Genomic DNA, 14,775 nt, shown 5'->3' on the forward strand with positions numbered 1-14,775 from the left:
AGGCCCTATCCCCACCACCCCACCACCTCGGCCCCCTCCTCTTCCTGAAATGACTTCAGTGAGCGAGTCGGCCTCGTATTGCCGACGAGCGGGATCAAGTAAAAAGGCCCTATTCATGTCCAGTGTCAGCCCAGAGGACGAAATAAAGAAAATGAAAATCAATATGACACAGAGATGTTCATTAAACTCTGAGCCAAGCTTCCAAAACAAAACAGGCCACCGTTCCGGAGCCTTTTCAGAATCGTTCCACAATCATTCCGCAAGTGAGACACTGTGGAGAGCTCTAATCCCACGGGATCAACCAGGGCAGATGCTTTAGGCTCGTGTGGGGTCCGCCACAAAAGAGCCAGGGGCCTGAAAGCCAAGTGCTACCTCTTATTAAAGTGCAACAACATGGCGTGCATTCATCATCTTTCCATTGTGTGGGACAGAAATCTGTCTGAATCAAATGTCATTTATATTTGCTTCTTTCCGCCCGCAGCCTGGCAGGATAATGAGGAATAGGGTCGTCTGCAGGCCATGTGCTGCATTAGCATGCTTAAACAAAGCAGACAATACATGGCAAGGATAAAGTGAGAACCAGTACTGACCCTTCTCTGACACGGAGCGTTATCAGCACTAACAGCAAATAGCAATTAATTGATAAATTATTCCGTTCAAAGGCTCTGTTGCTTTCAGCTGTCAGCCATCGCAGGCAATAAGTCTTCTCCGGTCTTTCTGCAGGCTACACAAGGCCTTGATTGATTAAAGTAAACGAAACAAACCACTTCGGCTTCGGATTTCACACCCTCCGTCGCCTGCATTCATCAAAACCTTCTGCCGAAAGGACGCAGGCCAACAGCTGAAGATGGAATCTATATTAACACGAAGCAAACAGAGCGGCTCTTCCCCGTTCACTTTTACACTCATGCAAAAAAACAAAACCAGCGGACAGACCACTCTTTTGGGTCGGAGACCCGGGAATGTCTTTGTGTTCAGTGTGAGCTGTCGTAAGAGTCTCAGAAAATTGGATGGGACCGGGGTTTACCTGCTAGAAACTGCAGGAGCTGAGAGTGAAGCACGGCCTCTTGATAGTCATTTGAATGTAAATGTGGCAGCTGTTGTTCCTGATCCTCACTTTGAGAATACACAATGTCTAAGTCCACTGAAGTGAAGGACAAGCTTTTCACCAACTAGTGACTAGAGAGAGAGAGAGAGAGAGAGAGAGAGAGAGAGAGAGAGAGAGAAACATGGGCTCGCAAAATGCCTGAATCGCATTTCATCCAACAACCAGGTTACACTTCACATTTAGGAGAAAAGGCAGTAGAGCTCTGACAGCTGCATGGCACCAAGAATGTGTCTCCCTGAATGAAAATTTCCCTTAGATTAACCAAGTTTTGCTCAGAGAGAGAGAGAGAGATAGAGAAAGAGAACGAGAGAGAGAGAGAGAGAGAGAGAGAGAGAGAGAAATATCCTTCATTCAGCAAATCACAACACTTCAGTGCTCCGTTGACCAGTCACTGTTCAGTGATTTTGGAAATGAAGACAGCTCCTTTTTTCCCCCCTTCCCTCCCAGCTCTCGAGTACAATAAAATGTTATCTCGACAGGACGCCATTAGTTCTGTGTGCGATAAATCACTGTGTGACAGACTGCAACTTCGACTAAACATAATGCTTCAGGCAAGCAAACGCAACCCACGCCCCCTCCTCTCTCCGCACGCCCCACACTACATGTAGAGAAGGTGAAAGGGTGGCTACGCATTAATGGCAAATGGTGGCAATGAAGAATGTCACGCCTCAGACACAGGGCTGATGACCGAGTGTGTGGGAATGAGCTAATAACCCTAAAATGAGGAGCCAATGAAGCTTTATTTACAGTCCACTCCACGCTACTCTCAGATCAACATAATCTGTCTATAAACAACATCTGCCATTTTCTTGCTTCTCAGTTTGTTTGACCCGAGGTTTAGTGGTGCTGAGCCCGGCGCAGCAACGACAGAGGCTCTATTCAGGGAAGCATCACAATGATTGTGTAATTTTATAGTTAAAATACTACCTAGCATCCCTTTAACTTCCATATATGGATGGACTGCATGCCCAAGGTATTAAAATAACTCTCCTAGTTCTCCTGTATTAATAAGATTTATCCCCCCCCCCATGTTACAGACAGTGTGTTAAGATATGAAGGCCACTGACATATTGTTTTGACTGAAGTATCATAGGAGTGCAATTAGCAAACCTCCCCAGTCGCTAATTGCAAAATCTCATGCAAGCTGTTGGGTGTTTTCACAGAGAGCTTCACTGGTAATTTTATTGCAAAAGAAATGTTGTCTTTAAAAGCGAGTTTGACATCTTAAGGAGACATCTTACAGAATATCTAAGTGACATCAATCTAGTTCAAGGTTCTGTTATTCTTCCTTTCATTTCAGGGCACATGACTGCACACCCTCAGAATGAGAAGCAGCCCTGACCTCTACGGGGACGAACCACATTCCCAGGCCACAGAGCATCACTAACATTCAGCTCTTCTAATGTCACAGACCTGCGTCTGTTAAATCAAAAAGTGTAACGTCATCGCGATTAAGGGACAGCGATACCCACTGTGGATTCCCTCAGAAGACTCCTGTTCCATTTGGTTAACGTGCATATGGTGGGCCATTCTGAAAACCGCATCGTGGCACTGTCTGTTATGAACAATTGGAGTTTTATAGAGCAGCAGAGCCATATATCATATCCTGGTAATCACATGTGTTGGGGCGGTATTTATAGCCCTGTAAACAAAGATACAATAAAAGCTTAATTACTTTAGCAGAAAATACGGGTCACACAAATTTCCCATTGATCTGACATGGGGCAGTGAGCACACAGTAGGTCATGGCTGTAATGCACTTCATTGATTTGGCTTTGCATGTATACACTCTTTTATAACCACAGGCCACCTCCCCACAAGCCAATAAAATCACTTGCCTTCACCCCACTATCCAGTAACGTTCCCTCTGCAGAACCACAGGCCACGCCGAGCCACGCTGAAGGTCAAAGGGATTTGTGCTCACCAAAATGAGGGCGCTGATGAGAGTTCTGATTACATCCTCCATGAACTGCTGAAAGATCTCAGTGTTCTATTCCTGAAAGTCCATTCCACACCATATGGTGTTTGAAGCAACATGTGTCTCCATTAGGACACAGCCTTCAACACTTGTTCTCACAGTAGTAGACCGTCAATAAGCAGCATGTATTTTTTTTCATGTAAGCCAATATTTTAAAACTGCATTCCGTATTTGGATGATATTTATTGGATTTTGACTTCAGAAACCCAGTCCTGTTAGATGTCTTATCAAATACAGCTTTATTTTCTTCATAAACATCTGTATTCTTTCACTGAAACCACATTCCATAGAGCACTGGCAATAAGTAGGTTATCTTGTTAAATTAGTTATCTCTGGGTTACAAAGAGCACAAACTTCCAATTATGTTCCATCAAGGGGAGTTCTGCTATGGTCCAACGCTAACGTCCCCACAAGCCAGATTCCTGAAGAATCCTGAGTATATTTGTGTTTAGAATCCAAAATGGCTGCCCACACATCAACAGTGTGTAAAATCAGTAATATTGCTTATATTACTGATTGCTTAATTTTGCTTATATCTATTTAAGTCTATTAAATTAGTCATACACGCAGTTCTATCCAACTTCTATATGTGAATGTGATTCCATGCTGCTTGGATGTGTAAAACATCACAATATCACATAAACTGTCATCAGCTGGTAACCGGTATTGCTAACGATGCTAACCAGGAACAAGCTAACAATGGGGCATAGGTTCCCAGCTCTAAAATCTGACTTATGAAGTAAATGGAACAAAGCAAACAACTGCAAATTGATTGTGATTTAAGGAAATATACCTTAGCCTTAGATTGTTCTCCCAAGTATTTACATTTGTGAATAGTTCTCATAATTTTACCTAATACAAAAATGGTGCTGCACCAAGTGTATACAAAGCTTTGTTTAAAATATAGGTGATATAGTTTAGCTACAGAATTCAAAATGCGTGAAAATATCATCTCTATGAACCCCCTGAACTTCATCAAAGGTGAAAATCATCAAGCTACTGGGAGAGCTACTGGGAAGGCTCACTCTTCCTTTCATGAAACCTCATGCTATGCCATTTGATGCTCTACAACAGCATGTCCCCAGTGAGCTACTTTCTTGATTAGCTGTTCCCCCACTTTTACATAATACTCAGCAGTGTTCCGTTAGTGGGCAGTAAGCGTACAGTTGTAAGTATTTTTAATATTAGCTCAACATTAGGTGGTCATGCATTGGTTCCTCTTTTAAAAGACCAGGTCCCCATCTGGCTATCAAGTTCAACCAAAAAAAAAAAAAAAAGAAGCAGCAAAAGTGTTCTCACGGATACATCAGTGCAGGTTTCAGAGAAGTGGTCAACCAGCAAAAGCCCCCCTCGGAACTGGCCGCCTTCTAAACACAACGATCAAATGGTTGTGGCACTGCAGGGATAAAAGACCTAGCAGGGGTGCAATTCTCTACCTCTTTAATAAGAGGCAGGAGCAACAAAAGGACAATGAGCCACACTTCCCCACAGCCTGTCTGTCTACTTTGCAGTGAAGTCTCCTCCTTCTCTAAGTAGCTGTGAAGTCTCCTCCGCAGTTATTACATGAGAGACTGCGCATCTCCGCTGGAAGACACACAAGAGAGCGCAGGCAATTCATTGGTTCGCTTCCATCATTGTTCAGTCTTATTGCAAAGTCTCAGACGGCTTCAAACAAGACGCTGCTTTATGAAATGTCAAAGTCAAACGTTGGAACAATATTCAGATGGCTTAGAAGGTGGCGATTTGGTCAGTTTGGACATAGGAATTTGACACGCCTCTGCTTTAACAGCTTTAAGGCTGATTTCACACACTCCTGAACGCGCACACCTCGCTGTAACACACGTTTCAGCTTTATTCATAACTAAATAACTTAGCAAAATGTAGACAAAGGTTTAAAAAAAAAGGCTGAGCCATTAACTGTTTCTCTATTGCAAATATAAAAAGAAATTAAAAAGGAATTTTAATTCATAGTAACACTATTTAACATAGTGCTAAGAAATTTAAATGAAGAAATTCCCTAAAGCATGGTTTATGATCTGACGAATTCAGTCTTTATAACTTCCAAATGCTCTGTCTTCTTTGAGAACAACTGGGAAAAAAATAAACCACATTGAATTTACGGTTGCAATATTGGACTGAACCATCACAAGTATATATTTCCACCACATGGTTCGGATCTATTGTGAAAACTCGATGTTTGAAAGAAGAGAGAGAGAGAAAAAAAGAAAACTAAGGCTGAGGTTTTGTCCGGGAGACTACAAAGACCGAGTTGTGTCCATTTTCCTTCTTTGCTTTTCATGCAAAGCTCTTGTGTTCTGCTTGTGTCCCTGGGTGCTCATCAACTTGGACCATGACAAGCAGGAGAATACAAGGCTGTGCTCGAAAGGTCACTCTCTATGGGTGCCCACCAACTTCAGACTCATTTATTGCCACTAACCAAGCGCTTCACACCACGCCAGAGAGCGTGTGATTTAAATCCAGAGATTCAGGGCTACAGGCCCCACTACAAGCGGCGGGAGCTACTCGTTAGTGCGGAGGGCAGAGGAGCACAGCCATAGCACGCCGTGCTCAATAGCTGGGACACAGGAGGGTGTTTAGCATTCTGCAGCAGCCTCCATTTGGAGAATAGTCAGTGGGCAAAAGAAAGTTTTTTTCCTATTGTGTAGTCTGAAACAGTACAGAGCTACTTGACTATGGGCTTAAGCGTCGAAATGTATTCAGTGCTAGCATATCTAAGAATGGAAAATAAGGGCAATACGTGAATTGCAGGAGAAGCAGAAGCCTTCATGATTAACACCCTAAATCAATGCAGAGTCTTTCCAGTCTTACACCCCTCCACCTTCTCTAGCTTGAATAATGCCAACAGGAATTAATTACAGGGATCTTTAATGGGTATAATTTAAAAACAACAAACGTTAGTGCTCTCACTAACAACCCACAGCACAGCCGCTAGTTAAACACATGTACTGTGAACGATAGAGTTGATCAGATCCTGTCTTAGAACTGATTCACAGTTTGATCAAAACTACATTTTCACATTTGAATTGAAAGTGTTACATTTTAATTAAACAAGTTTTAAGTGAGGGATCCTCACCCAACACAGCAGAGGTGAGCAGTGCACTACAGTTTAACCACTCAGGCAGTGCATCTGTGATTTAAGTGAAAGAGAAATGCTCAGAACTTGCTTCAGAAAACGTATAGTATACAACATTTAAAACACTATTGAGAACAGTCCAGTCTTCACAGGGAAACGCTTTTAAAAGTATGGTGTAGCACTGCGTATCACATCAATGTGCTGCTGGAAACAAAACATTGTATCTCCACAACTCTAACTTTAGGAGGGAGTTGTGAAAATAAACAAAATGAAAGGGAAATGGAAGTTTATGTAACACGATGCTTATCCGTGTCATTTGGGACATTTCAAAACACTACAAAATGGTTGTAATGTTGCAGTTTCTTTACAGAACACCCCACACCCCAAAAACCTGGAGATACAATGTTTTAGTTGAACCGTTTATGTAAATTAGAGTGCAGTGTAGTGCCGAGGGTAGTCCAGTGTATGTTAAGTACGACTTACAAAAGCAGTAATAAAACAGTAGGTAGGAGAACGTGGGACAGTGAGGTCACAGTTTTCTTTTGTTATGTCACAGTGCGGGACGACGGTGGAGTGGCTGTGTGTCAAAACCTTCCCGCGGAATCAGTGAGCGGATCCGGCTAAAGATGCGAAGACTGCGCATCCCGATTCCACTCAGCCTCGCGCTCTCTCAGCTGGAGCAGAGCGAAGGAAGCGGCAATGAAATTACAAAGCGAGCTAAAATAAAGCCGCGTTTGAACTGTAAGTAAAGCAGGGCGACTGGAGGTGGCAGGCGAGGCGTGTGCTGCTCAAAGCGGAGGGGCATACCGCCGAGAGAGGTCGGGTATACGCTGAACCCGTTTAAACTGTGGTGTAGGCGGGTGAATGGTGAAACATGCAGCCGTACCATGAAGCAGAGAGGGGAAGGGAAGATAATGAAAAGAGTGAGATAGATAGATAGATAGATAGATAGATAGATAGATAGATAGATAGATAAGAGAGAGTCGTGGCCCATCAAAGCCAACACGAATCAGGAGGGGCACGGGGGGGAGATCAACTTCTACTCACACTGTGAACCGCAGCTTCGGATATTGTCAGTAAAACAACGCGACGAAGAGCCACAAGCGCGAGGAGTGCCTTTACACCCTCAGACCACGCTGCAAGTTCGCGGGATAGTCTTTCCAGAGTGAGGGGAAAAGGCTAGGAATAAATAACTGCACCAAAATACCTGCACCCTAAGCCTGGCCTGGTAAAGCATAACCCCGCAGCATTTGTCTCAAAGATGCGAAGAAATCAGGAGCTTACCATTCTGAAGAAACATCCGTCCGGCGGAGGCAAAGCGAAGAAAACAAACCACTCGCTGGCAGCAGATAGATAGATACACAGCGGAGAAAGGTAAGCAAAAAAATGTGCTGTGTGCGCGTGAGTGCGTGTTCTGTAGTTGTTCTCACGCGTCTATTTTATCATCCCCCGTTCAGAAAACATCAGCAGAACGTGAGGCAAAAACGTCCACGGAGCGATAGCCACATCTCAGGGACAAAACCGAGGCGAAAAGGAGCGTCAGCTTGGGGTTGTTGTCGCTCGGAAAAAAGCCTCAGAAGCTCCAGCACTCAGGCACTATCCGTCCACACATGACTGAGCGCTGTGAATGAGGCAGAAAGCGCAGGGAGGAGGTGAGTGCTGGAGAATCACAAACGCCCCCCACACCACAAGCTCTGCTCAGCGCGCGGCGCGTACCATGAGCGCGAGAGAGGAGGGGGTGGGGGCGCGGGCTCACGCTCACAACACCGACACTAATGCGGGGGAGACGTTCGGCCCTACACAACATACAGAAGACAAAATTAACAAAGAACTACGAACAAGCGACACCTGCGCGGAGGGGGGGATGAGCCCACCCTGTCCGGGAGAGGGCAGGTACAATGGGGCTGGTTACAACAATGGAAGAGTGGTAAACACCAGTGCTGCAATCACCCTAGTGGGATTTGGGAAAAAAACAACATCTAATCTTACAGATGTGTAATCTGTAGGATTTCCCACCTTGCCCAGCTTTATAATAAAAACATAATGCTCTTATCTTTGCAAAGGGGTTGGATTATCCCCCACTGACGTTTTTGTTGTTGCATGTTTTATATGCTTTTCTTTTTTTGTTTGTTTTTTTGAGGGATGAAGGCTATATTTTTTTCCTTGATGAAAGGGGTTGTATATTTTTATTATAATATGAATATTATAAGTATACGAAGGTTATTTTTGGGTAAAAGGAAAATCTGACCTTTCAATCTGTGTAAATTGCATGCCATACCTTATCATTTCTTGCCGTCCACTCACAAAGCTGAGGTACACACTTAGATTGAGGACTAACTTGAACTGTACAAAGAAAAGGGCGGCACAGTGGTGCAGCAGGTGGTGTCTCGGTCACACAGTTCCAGGGACCTGGAGGTTGTGGGTTCGAGCCCTGCTAAGGGTGACTGTCTGTGAGGAGTTTGGTGTGTGACACTCCTCATGATTCCTCCGGGTGTTCCAGTTTCCTCCCACGGTCCAAAAACACACACTGGATTGACGACTCAAAAATGTCCGTAGGTGTGAGTGAATGTGAATGTGTGTTGCCCTGTGAAGGACCGGCGCTCCCTACAGGGCCCCCTCTGGATGCACAATGACCCTGAACTAGATAAGCACTTACAGACAATGCATAAGTGTATGAATGTACAAAGAAAAGGAAATTCAACAGCGAAAACAACTCAGAAGAATGGACTTAATTATTATCTTAGTCTTGCTCACCTGACCTCTTTGCACATTAAACTCTTGGAAATATTGTAAGTAGACTTCCACTATTTATATTTGAGTACCCTTGGTATCATGCGGGGGTGGCACGGTAGTGCAGCAGGTAGTGTCTCAGTGACACAGCTCCAGGGACCTGGAGATTGTGGTTTCAAGACCCACTCCGGGTAACTGTCTGTGAAGAGTTCTCCCTGTGTCTGTGTGGGTTTTCTCTGGGTGCTCAGGTTTCCCCCCATGGTCCAAAAACAAACATTGGTAGGTGAATTGGCGACTGTAGGTGTGAATGTGTGAGTGTATGTCACCCTGCGAAGGACTGGCGACCCCTCCAGGGTGTGTTCCCACCTTGCTCCCAGTGATTCCAGGTGGACTCCAGACCCACCGCGAACCTGAACTGGGTGGTTTCAGACAATGAATGAATGAATGGTATCATGCATCTTTCAAAACACAGTCCAGGCTAAAACAATGTTTATAATTTCAGTACGAGTAGGCGGAGCTAAACTAGGCTGAAGAGTTGTGTATCAATAAATCATTCAAATCATAAAACAATGAATTGAAAACAAGCCATTTTACAGGCGAGCTTTCATCTAGGTATTGTGTGAACTAAAAGTGAACCATATTTTTTGGAATGGCATTGTTTACAGACAACTTCAAACTTATGAATCTCCTAAAACACACTCATCTTCTTTACAGTAAAGGTTCTTTAGGAACCATTATGTGTGCATTATTTATTATTATTATTATTTTTACTAGGTTGCCAATACATCTGTGGGTTTACTGTGTCAGTGAACAACCTTATTGGACTGCTTTCTAAACTACATTTTTATTGGTGTCTTTTGTCTTCAAGTACAGCCGTCTGGAGATATGGTTATACTAGCATTAGACGACATACTGATTTGTTATTAATGCAGTCAGAATTGCATTTGCTTTATGTCATGAGGTGATGGACCTCTCCATTGCTGACATATTGGAAGCAGGATCTTTTAACTAAGAATAAATAGACTAATGGGGCGATTACCAGAGAACGTTTCATTAGATCAGTGGCTGATTTATGAGAATCAGAAAGGTCATTGTCTACATTTAGCTTAGGTTAACATAATATTGCTTTCCAAAAACAAACTAAAAAATAAATAAAATAAAAACCAAACACGAGAAGTATCTCCAAATGGCAGCTTTCCTTAAAACCGCTTGTATACACCTCATAGATGTTTTTTTAAAGAGCACTTTTGGAGCATTTCTATTGGTCTGTTCTTCTTGAAAGATTTGTACAATATAAAACACAATATCTGTGTGTAAATGATAAAAAAAATATATATAAATGGCTAAGATTTTTGAAAATTAATTGTACAACTCACAAATCAGTTTTTAAATGTGTTCTTGACCTCAGGATTTAGGAGCGACACAAGTGCATTTGAAGAGGAAATCTCAGGTTGCCTTTTCTTTCAGCAACCCAGTTGGAACCTCTGACACCAGAGTTTTGTAGGTTAGCCAAAGACAGAACTTTTGCGTTGTCCCACCTGACATTTCTTTTGTTGGGGGCACGGCATTTAAGTGAGTCCTGCCTCCAAAATCCAGGCCCTTTCTCCTCATCCTGGCTTCTCCCCCAAGGCAAGAAAGAATGGTCAAGGGTCCCTATCCCAGCAAGTATGTTTGGTTACCCTGAGAACAAGGCAGAGGCCAGGAGGTGGTATGTGTGTGGTTCAATTCACTGCATTATCCTCAGGCAGCTAATCTGGACCAGGCTTAGGCTTCTTACTGCTCACTGGCTGTGAATAGATGAGTGAAAAGTTAAATATTCTTTCAAATGGAAAACCGCCGGCCAAGCCGGGATTGTGATCGTGTCACCGTGGGATTTGGAGACCCCTCCGTTGACATAGGCAACAGGAAGACGAGCCCAGGCTCATTATCACCACTTCCATATGTGCCTCTACACACCCCGGTGCACAGCCGAGCTTGGGAGCCTTGACTATCTGTGATTAATAAAAGCAGGCAGTGTGAAAGTAAATGGGAGAGAAACACACTCCAAATTTGCTTAGGCCTAGTCGCCGTAATGTACGATTCTCACAGCCAGGGCCTGTAATGAAAATAGAGTTTTATATTAGCTTTGTGTAACGTTGCATCAGCTGGGCTTTTCTCATATGTATGCTGCAGGAACAGTGGATTACTTCTTGTTCTGACTTCAGGATTTTCATATCAAAAGCAGAGAGGAGAAAGCAGATGTAACTGAAATAAATTCCGATTTTGACTTGTCACATTCAGTAACTGGGAAGGGAAAAAAGCTGAACAGCAAAAGTGTTTCTTCACTTCAGTGCCTCTTATTTCCGAAGGCCTGGTGGATAAAATCACAGATATATTTTTAAGTATCTCTCAAGCTATTCTGAAAGATACATTACAACGTGCAAAGTATATTAGATATGTTGCTGTGATTTTGAGGTCCTGGACAAAGTCTCAGACACATGAACAACGCCCTGCCTTTATTTAAGAATGTTCAGAAACTGTGGAACATAAATCTACATTTAAAAGTTTGCTTATAATATATACCAACAGGTAGGTGTTTCACATATATCTTCATTCGGCAGTTACCGAGGATTTATGAAAACACCAGAAGCACATTTAAAGTGAGATATTGCCAAAATATTGCAGGCAGACAAGGTTTTTGTCACATCATGTTTCAGATTTTGGGAAATAGACATGTGTAACATTTCTTCTCTTAAACTGTTGACACAAAAAAGTCAAAAGGCAGAGACATATAATATTTGCAGGGTGTGTTTTTTCTGTTTTCATTTATTATATCTTACCCTCTCTTTCCAAACTTTTCCAAAACCTCAGCAAAGCCTCTAAACACACTCCCAGCAACCCTGCCATGCCCTGCATCACTGAAAGGGTTTAGACTTTATAAAACAAACCAACAGCATTTAAGCCTATTTAGTGCCACTGCACCCCTCTTTTCTCCCCCTACAGGGAAAGTATACATTTTCATAGTGTTTAAATCATCTTCCATATTTAAGCAATAAGTGCTTTTTAGATATGAATGAGACAGATTTAACAAACTGAACAAATGAAACATTTTCAAGTGATTAAAATTGTAAGGAGCCCTGTTAATGCCCCCTTGTGGCCCCAGTATCCCTTTTCCATCAAAACATCTTTGGTTCTGTCCGGTGAAGTGGCCCATGTTTTCACCAGTTTTGATGAAAACCAAGGATCCTTCCTCAGGAGGGACGTTGCTGGACTCCAGAGTTGCTGTGAGTATATTCAGTGCAAGTGCCAGAGATATATGATGCATGTATGTAAATATTACTGAACCATCCTAAAGAGCTTGTGAACAATAACGTGAAGTAGATACAACGCACCTCGTTTTGTGCTGACCACAGCCCCAGAAACCACAGAATGAGCACATTCCTGTTTTATTTATGTTTATTTGTTTATTTAACATGCTGTAAATGACCCGCCAGCTCCACTGTGAGTGCTTTATTTGAGGGTCTGTGTTCTTTCTGTAGCTTCTTTATCTCAACACACCCAAGAAACTTGTCACAGTTCGCACTGAAAAGCCTCCTATTCTTTGGTTCCAACTTGGAACACACTTTTCTGGTTACGAATGGGAACCAAACCAGTTCCTTTACTGTGAAAAAGGGCTACAGGTGTACATGGCTTGCAGTTGGATACGTGCTGATCTAAATATAACTTCAATTAGCTTTATACTAATAACAAAAATTATACAAACAGTGCACATTCTCTGAAATCTCACACTGATACAGTCCTGAGGCCTATTCCTCTCAGCTTTTCCCTACATTCATAACAAACATCGAACACCATCCTGGACCAATCATACAGCCACCACATCTATTCATACTACCACAAACACAACAGTATGGACAGCTCAACACACTCAGAGGAGAATGTTAAGAGTCACTTCTGTCAGCTAATAGATGCCAATGTAAGGGCCACTCAGCTGTAATCTTGGATGTCAGACCATGGATGACTGTGGCGTGACCAGATAATTAGTCTTCTCTGACCACTGATAAACAAAGACACTACTCACCAAGTGGTGCAACAGTCAACTTTCATATTGATAACTCCTGACGAGCTCCTCTCTGGCCTGAGGGGAGTATCGAGCGGGTTCGTGCAGAAGCTCAGGTGACAAACCAGGCCTAAGTGCAACAGAGACTGTACATAATAGGAATGGTGCTCTGCTCTCCACATGAACCTGTCAGTTAGCCTTACCCTCACATTGGATCAGTCTGGGTCTGAGAGCCACAGCAGCAGCAGCATCAGAGCTCTGGCCTGGCTCCAAGCCTGGAGTCCTGGAGGACACAAAGGGAGCGGTGCTGCCAGGTCAGTGAAAAGTCCGCAGGCACTGGGCACCCTGCTGAGGGCGTCCTACTGCGCTGCTCAACTGAAAATGCCTGCATGCCTGCGATTGTGTGCAAGAGCAAAAAAAGTTGCTGCAATGTGAAGAGAACACACTGCTGCTGTATCAGTCTATTTAAGTGCAGGAAACTAGTATCCCCATGGAAACCAATTGTTCAGTTACACAACTAGATTAAGAAAGTACAGTTCAAATGAGTCATTGGGAAGTGTTTTTCACCCAAAAAACCAAATGAGAACATCCAGAAGCAACGCTTTATGTTGAGTCACTGTTCTGAGGCCACTCAGATATAGAACGCTTAATATTAAACTAATCAGACTTCCAGGGATATTTGTTATTTGTCCAAATGAAGTGTACCTATATTATTTCATTCATTCATTGTCTGAAACCACTTATCCAATTCAAGGTCACGGTGGGGCCAGAGCCTGCCCGGAATCACTGGGCGCAAGGCATGGACCACGCCCTGGAGGGCGCCAGTTCTTCACATCACTTTACACACACTCTCACACACCTACGGTCGCCAATCCACCTACCAATGTGTGTTTTTGGACCGTGGGAGGAAACTGGAGCACCCAGAGGAAACCCACACGGACACAGTGAGAACACAACAAACTCCTCACAGACTGTCACCTGGAGCGGGACTCGAACCCACAACCTCCAGGTCCCTGGAGGTTATATATATATATATACCCAAGACTCTGAGACCCTGGAGATCAGTACTGCATTGATGCAATGCATCAATGCAGTACTAATCTCCAGGGTCTCAGAGTCTTGGGTTCAAGAACACATGCTTGTATGTGGATTCTCTGTGTAAATTTGTATGAGTGTGTAGTGCCCTGTGATGGACTAATGCACTGTGCACTGTGTGTTCCTGCCTTGCATTCAGGGTTTCCAGGAGGGCTCCAGACCAGCAAAAAGGGGGACCCTATGATGCTTCAGCCACGGGGAACAGTAGTTATTGAGGCCATAATTTGCCTTGCTGTCTTGGTTTGTATGGATGGCCATTTGAAGGCTGGTGAGATGGCGTTTAATCAGGAGAAAAGTGTGGGGATTACTAAGTATTGTAAATAAAGTTCAGCAAAATCTTGGGGAAGTTATAATAATAAAAACATGTTCAGATTAAAATTTCTTGAATAAATCTCTGAATTGCCTCAGACCCTGCACATGTTTGTCCCAATCCTCCAGACCCATGTTTCTATGCCAGAGTCTTCCATTGAGCTCATGGTGCCCAATGCCAGTAGTCAGATAGAACCATATAGAGCCTCCTGTCTTGCGCTTTATACCTCATTTCCAAGTGTTGGCCAGGTGGATATGAGCCCACAGGCACTCTGGGCTTTATACCCTTCTAGCAAACACTTGGCGTTGGGTATTAAGACCATAGGCTCATGTGTGATACAGAGTTGTGTAAAGCCCTTCAGCACTGAACTGTGGGTCAATGTAAATTGTAAATACACTGAACACCATCCAGTTCCTTCAGC

At 43.4% G+C, this 14,775-nt stretch overlaps 1 protein-coding gene and 1 long non-coding RNA gene across 8 annotated transcripts in view; one reads left to right on the forward strand and one right to left on the reverse strand.

Annotated features, from left to right (window-relative positions):
* tenm4 (teneurin transmembrane protein 4) overlaps window positions 1–7,650 on the reverse strand; it is a 240,273-nt gene extending 232,623 nt beyond the window's left edge. For 6 of the 7 annotated variants that reach the window (XM_066665730.1, XM_066665721.1, XM_066665712.1 and 3 more), the window contains exon 1: window positions 7,465–7,650. The gene's annotated coding sequence lies outside the window, so the exon portion shown is untranslated. Of the gene's footprint in view, window positions 1–1,027; window positions 1,180–7,464 lie in introns of all 7 variants that reach the window. The other variant, XM_066665688.1, reaches the window with a different exon arrangement.
* LOC136692383 (uncharacterized) lies at window positions 7,168–14,380 on the forward strand. Its single transcript, XR_010801941.1, has 3 exons — window positions 7,168–7,554; window positions 7,638–7,832; window positions 14,184–14,380. It is a non-coding gene; the product is annotated as an uncharacterized lncRNA (long non-coding RNA).
* The last annotated feature ends 395 nt before the right edge of the window (window positions 14,381–14,775 follow it).

Source organism: Hoplias malabaricus, chromosome 1 (assembly GCF_029633855.1).
Source record: "Hoplias malabaricus isolate fHopMal1 chromosome 1, fHopMal1.hap1, whole genome shotgun sequence".
Lineage (NCBI taxonomy): Eukaryota > Metazoa > Chordata > Actinopteri > Characiformes > Erythrinidae > Hoplias > Hoplias malabaricus.